The sequence below is a fragment of the Pseudochaenichthys georgianus genome, chromosome 15 (assembly GCF_902827115.2).
Source record: "Pseudochaenichthys georgianus chromosome 15, fPseGeo1.2, whole genome shotgun sequence".
Taxonomy (NCBI): Eukaryota; Metazoa; Chordata; class Actinopteri; order Perciformes; family Channichthyidae; genus Pseudochaenichthys; species Pseudochaenichthys georgianus.
In genome coordinates, this window is record NC_047517.1 from 17,555,016 (window position 1) to 17,561,943 (window position 6,928).

Here is a 6,928-nt window from a genome sequence, read left to right on the forward strand (position 1 = left end):
TGTTTAACAAACTTAAACTAGCTTTATTAAATGTCAGGTCTTTGGCAGGAAAAACATTTTTAATCAATGATTTTATCACTGAGCACAATCTTGATTTTATGTTTTTAACAGAAACTTGGATTGAACAAAATAACAGTGCAGCTGTTCTTATCGAATCAACCCCTCCCAACTTTAGTTTTATGAGTCAGGAAAGAATGCATAAGAAAGGGGGTGGAGTTGCTATTCTGTTCAATGATTCCCTTCAATGCAGGAAGACATCGTATGGAAACTTTGATTCTTTTGAATATGTGGCCCTTCAGCTGAAATGCTCCTCTCGAGCTCTGTTCCTAAATATCTATAGACCACCCAAATACTGTGCAAGCTTTTTTGATGACTTTACTGAACTGCTGTCTATAGTGTGTATTGACTTTGACCGTCTAGTCATTGTTGGTGATTTTAACATCCATGTTGACAACCCCCAGGACAGAGGGGCTAAAGAACTGTTTTGTGTTCTTGATAGCTATGGACTGACTCAGCATGTGACGGAGCCCACGCACAATAAGGGGCACACTCTGGACTTAATTATCTCAAAGGGTCTGAATATCTCTAAGGCTGTGGTGACTGATGTTGCGCTCTCTGACCATTCCTGTGTTTTCTTTGAGAGCTCTATTTCTGTTCACACAAGTGCTCAAAAAGAGGTAACCACAAAGCGATATTTAACTGAAAATACTAGGGAAATGTTTACTCAGAATTTTTCTTCCACACTTGCCCCTGCTAACATCTCAGTAGATGAGCTAGTAGATCATTTTAATTCAAAAATTAAAAATGTTATAGATGCCATTGCTCCAATTAAGGTAAAGGAAGTGACTGGGAAGAAAATATCTCCATGGAGAAAGGCCATGACCGTTAAAACAGAAAAAAGAGAATGTCGAAAAGCTGAACGCAGGTGGCGAAAACAAATCTCCAGGTTCACTTTGAAATTTATAAAGAGAGACTTGGCCTTTATAATTTGGAATTGAAAAACGCACGACAATCATTCTTCTCTGACATCATTACCAAAAACAACGCACGTGCCTTGTTTGCTACCGTCGACAGACTAACTAACCCCCCCAGTGTCAGTAGCCTCTGAATTTCTAACCACCAGGGCGTGCAATGATTTTGCCTCCTTTTTCACTGACAAAATTCAGAAAATCAGACAAGCAGTCAGTGCCTCTGCATCAGGAACAGCAAATGTGTTGTCTCTGTGTCCACTTAACATCAATTCAGACATCATGACACAATTCCATCAGATTAATGATAAAAACCTAGAGGACATTATACAACTTCTGAAGTCCTCCTCCTGCTGCCTTGATATTATTCCAACAGGATTTTTCAAAGATGTTTTGCCTTGCATGGCCTCAGAACTACTTCATATAGTAAACAAATCTCTTCACTCAGGTATTTTTCCACAGGCCCTGAAAACTGCAGTCATTAAACCGCTCTTAAAAAAGAATAATCTAGATGCTTCAGTAATGAACAATTACAGGCCCATATCAAACCTGCCATTTCTAGGTAAAATCATTGAAAAAGTTGTTTTTCAACAGTTGAGTAATTTCTTGCATTTAAATAGTTGTTTCGATGTGTTCCAATCAGGCTTTCGTCCAAACCACAGCACTGAGACTGCTCTTGTAAAGGTCTTTAACGACATCCACTTAAACACAGACAGTGGCAGAACTTCAGTGTTAGTATTATTAGATCTCAGTGCTGCGTTTGACACTGTTGACCACAGCATATTACTATCCATCCATCCATCCATCTTCTCCCGCTTATCCGTGGTCGGGTCGCGGGGGTAGCAGTTCCAGCAGAGAGCCCCAAACTTTCTTTTCCCTGGCGACATCAACCAGCTCTGACTGGGGGATCCCAAGGCGCTCCCAGGCCAGCGAAGAGATATAATCCCTCCACCTGGTCCTAGGTCTACCCCTTGGTCTCTTCCCAGCTGGACGTGCCTGGAACACCTCCCTAGGGAGGCGCCCAGGTGGCATCCTAACTAGGTGCCCGAACCACCTCAACTGGCTTCTTTCGACGCGAAGGAGGAGCGGCTCAACTCCGAGTCCCTCCCTGATGACCGAACTTCTCACCTTATCTCTAAGGGAGACACCAGCCACCCGGCGGAGGAAACCCATCTCGGCCGCTTGTATCCGCGATCTCGTTCTTTCGGTCATGACCCATCCTTCATGACCATAGGTGAGGGTAGGAACGAAAATGGCCCGGTAGACAGAGAGCTTTGCCTTCCGGCTCAGCTCCCTTTTCGTCACAACGGTGCGGTAAAGCGACTGCAATACCGCTCCCGCTGCTCCGATTCTCCGGCCCATCTCACGCTCCATTGATCCCTCACTCGAGAACAAGACCCCGAGATACTTGAACTCCTTCACTTGGGGTAAGGACTCATTCCCTACTTGGAGTGGACAGTCCATCGGTTTCCTGCTGAGAACCATGGCCTCAGATTTGGAGGTGCTGATCCTCATCCCAGCCGCTTCACACTCGGTTGCGAACCGATCCAGTGAGTGCTGAAGGTCGCAGACCGATGAAGCCATCAGAACCACATCATCTGCAAAAAGCAGTGGTGCAATCCTTAGTCCACCGAACTGCAGACCCCCCCCCCCACGACTACGCCTCGAAATCCGATCCATGTATATTACAAACAGGATTGGTGACAAAGCGCAGCCCTGGCGGAGGCCAACCCTCACCGGAAATGGGTCCGACTTACTGCCGAGGACCCGGACACAGCTCTCGCTTTGGGAGTACAGAGATTGGATGGCCCTGAGTAGAGACCCCCTCACCCCATACTCCCGCAGCACCTCCCACAGTAACTCCCTGGGAACCCGGTCATACGCCTTCTCCAAGTCTACAAAACACATGTAGACCGGATAAGCGTACTCCCAGGCCCCCTCCAGGATCCTTGCGAGAGTAAAAAGCTGATCTGTCGTTCCACGACCAGGACGGAATCCGCATTGTTCCTCCTCAATCTGAGGTTCGACAATCGGCCTGACCCTCCTTTCGAGTACCTTGGAGTAAACTTTCCCGGGGAGGCTGAGTAGTGTGATGCCTCTGTAATTGGCACACACCCTCTGATCCCCCTTTTTGAAAAGGGGGACCACCACCCCGGTCTGCCACTCCTTCGGTACCGTTTCCGACTTCCACGCAACGTTGATGAGACGTGTCAACCATGACAGTCCCTCAACACCCAGAGCCTTCAGCATTTCCGGGCGGATCTCATCCACCCCCGGGGCTTTGCCACTGTGGAGTTGTTTGACGACCTCAGTGACCTCCCCCCGGGAGATTGGCGTTGATCCCCCGTCATACTCCAGCTCTGCCTCTAACATAGAGGGCGGAGTTGTCGGGTTCAGGAGTTCCTCAAAGTGTTCCTTCCAACGTCCCAACACTCCATCAGTTGAGGTCAACAACGTCCCATCCTTACTGTACACAGCTTGGATGGTTCCCTGCTTCCCCCTCCTGAGGTGTCGGACAGTTTTCCAGAACAACTTTGGTGCCGCCCGAAAGTCCTTCTCCATGTCTTCTCCGAACTTCTCCCACACCCGCTGCTTTGCCTCGGCCACGGATGAGGCTGCTGCCCTTCGGGCCTGTCGGTACCTTGCAACTGCTTCGGGAGTCCCCCGGGATAACAAATCCCTGAAGGCCTCCTTCTTCAGTCGGACGGCTTCCCTGACCACCGGTGTCCACCAGGAGGTTCGAGGGTTACCGCCCCTTGAGGCACCTAAGACCTTGAGACCACAGCTCCCCACCGCGGCTTCGGCAATAGAGGCTTTGAACACCGACCACTCTGGTTCAATGTCCCCAACCTCCACAGGAATGCCCGAAAAGCTCCGCCGGAGGTGTGAGTTGAAGGCCTCCTGAACTTGGGCCTCCTCCAGACGTTCCCAGTTCACCCGAACTACATGTTTGGGCTTACCAGGTCTATCCAGAGGCTTCCCCCGCCACTCGACCCAACTCACCACCAGATGGTGATCAGTTGACAACTCCGCCCCTCTCTTTACCCGAGTGTCCAAAACATACGGCCTCAGGTCCGATGATACGATAACGAAATCGATCATGGACCTTCTGCCTAGGGTGCTCTGGTACCACGTACACTTATGAGCATCCTTATGTTCGAACATGGTGTTTGTTATGGCCAATCCATGACTAGCACAGAAGTCCAGTAACAAACCACCACTCCGGTTCAGATCAGGGGGGCCGTTCCTCCCAATCACGCCCCTCCAAGTGTCTCCATCATTGCCCACATGTGCGTTGAAGTCTCCCAGCAAGACTAAGGAGTCCCCTTCAGGAGCCCCATACAGGACTCTTTCCAGGGTCTCCAAGAAGGCCGAATACTCTGAACTGCTGTTGGGTGCATAAGCACACACAACAGTCAGAGTTTTCCCCCCCATAACCCGCAGGCGTAGGGAGGCGACCCTCTCGTCCACTGGGGTAAACTCCAACAACGAAGCACCTAACCGGGGACTTGTGAGTATCCCCACACCCGCCCGGCGCCTCACACCTTGAGCAACTCCGGAGAAGAATAGAGTCCAACCCCTATCCAGAAGTAAGGTTCCAGAGCCGACGCTGTGCGTAGAGGTGAGCCCAACCAGATCCAACTGGTACCGCTCCACCTCCCGCACAAGCTCCGGCTCCTTCCCCCCCAGAGAGGTGACGTTCCACGTCCCCAAAGCCAGCTTCTGCCGCCCGGGTCTGGTCCGTCGAGACCCTCCGCTTTCACTGCCACCCGTCTGGCAGCGCACCCGACCCCATCGATGTTTCCCGTAGGTGGTGGGCCCGCGGGACAGAGAAGCGGAGGTGTTGCCCACGTTGCCTTTTCGGGCTGGGCCCGGCCGGGCTCCGTGGCAAGCCCGGCCACCAGGCGCTCGCCGACGAGTCCTCCTTCTGGGCCTGGCTCCAGAAGGGGACCCCGGGCTTCCTCCGGGCCGGGTATCCTCACTTCTTGTTTTTCCTTTCATGAGGTCTTTTGAACCAATCTTAGTCTGGCCCCTTGCCTGAGACCAATTTGCCATGGGAGACCCTACCAGGAACACAAGGTTCCAGACAACACAGCCCCCAGGTTCATCAGGGCACACAAACCTCTCTACCACGGTAAGGTGCTGGTTCTTCAGAGAGCATATTACTAGACCGACTGGAAAACTGGGTGGGACTTTCGGAAACAGTTCTAAATTGGTTTAAATCCTACTTAAAGGATAGAAACAACTTTGTTTCTATAGGTAAATACACATCTGAGTTGACAAATATGACATGTGGGGTTCCTCAAGGCTCCATCTTGGGGCCTCTTCTCTTTAACATCTACATGCTACCACTGGCTCAGATAATGAAGAACAACAAAATAAGTTACCATAGCTATGCAGATGACACACACATTTACGTAACAATTTCACCAGGAGACTATGCTCCAATTCAAACACTGAGTAAGTGCATTGAACAAATCAATGACTGGATGTGTCAGAACTTTCTCCAATTAAACAAAGATAAAACTGAGGTAATGGTTTTTGGAGCCAAGGCAGAACGTATAAAAGTTAGCGCTGAGCTTCAGTCTGCAATGTTCAAACCAACAGATAAAGCCAGAAATCTAGGTGTAGTCATGGACTCTGACCTGAGTTTCAACAGTCACATTAAAACAGTTACTAAATCAGCCTACTATCACCTAAAGAATATATCTAGGATTAAAAGACTAATGTCACAGCAGGATTTGGAAAAACTTGTCCATGCCTTTATCTTCAGTAGACTCGACTACTGCAATGGTGTCTTCACAGGTCTCACTAAAAAATCTATTAGAAAGCTGCAGCTGATTCAGAACGCCGCTGCTCGAGTCCTCACTAACACTAAGAAAGTGGACCACATCACTCCTGTTCTGAAGTCTTTACACTGGCTTCCTGTGTGTCAAAGAATAGATTTCAAAATATTGCTGCTGGTTTATAAAGCACTGAATGGTTTAGGCCCAAAATACATTACTGACCTCCTGCTAAACTATGAACCATCCAGATCTCTCAGGTCTTCAGGAACTGGTCAGCTTTCTGTCCCCAGAGTCAGAACTAAACATGGTAAAGCAGCGTTCAGTTATTATGCTCCAAATATCTGGAACAAACTCCCAGAAACCTGCAGGTCCGCTGCAACTCTTACTACTTTTAAATCCAGGCTGAAGACTTTTCTTTTTGTCGCTGCTTTTAATTGAACTATTCATATCTTAAACTGCACTGTAACTTTTATCCATGTACTTTTTCTTGTAATGTTTAATTGAACTATTCATATTTTAGACTGCACTGTAACTTTTATCCATGTATTTTTCCTTAATGTTTATTTTATTAGCTTTTCTTTTTTAATGCTTAATGTCTTTCATTTTTATTTTTTTTGTAAAGCACTTTGAATTACCCTGCGTCGAAAAGTGCTATATAAATAAACTTGCCTTGCCTTGCCTTGCCTTGCCTTGCCTTGCCTTGCCTTGCCTTGCCTTGCCTTGCCTTGCCTTGCTGTTCACCGTCTCCAGCTTCTTAGCGGCCACTCGCTCAATTTCCCTCTTCAGCTTGCGGTTATTCCCCTCCAGGATTTTTACCAGCTCCTCCCGTTGCAATTCTTCTTCCTTCTTTCTGGCCTTCTGGGCCGCGAGCTCTGCCTGTCGCCGTTTCCGTCTCTCCAGCTCCTCCAGCAGCTGACGTTCTCTCTCCTGACGGAACTTCTCCTCTGCCAGTTTCTTATCCTCCAGGCGTATCAGACGAGCTTCCTCCACTAAGCGCATCTCCTCTTTCTGCTCCCGCATCAATTTCCCGTTCTCCGCCAGGATCTTTGATGCCCCAGCAGCAGAGTTAGTGCCCGTCGAGCCTTTAGCAAATCGGCCGTCTTGCCTCCGGAGTATCCGTTCCTCTCTTATTCTGGATTCCCGTTCCTCTTCCCATGCGAACTGCTGCTCACC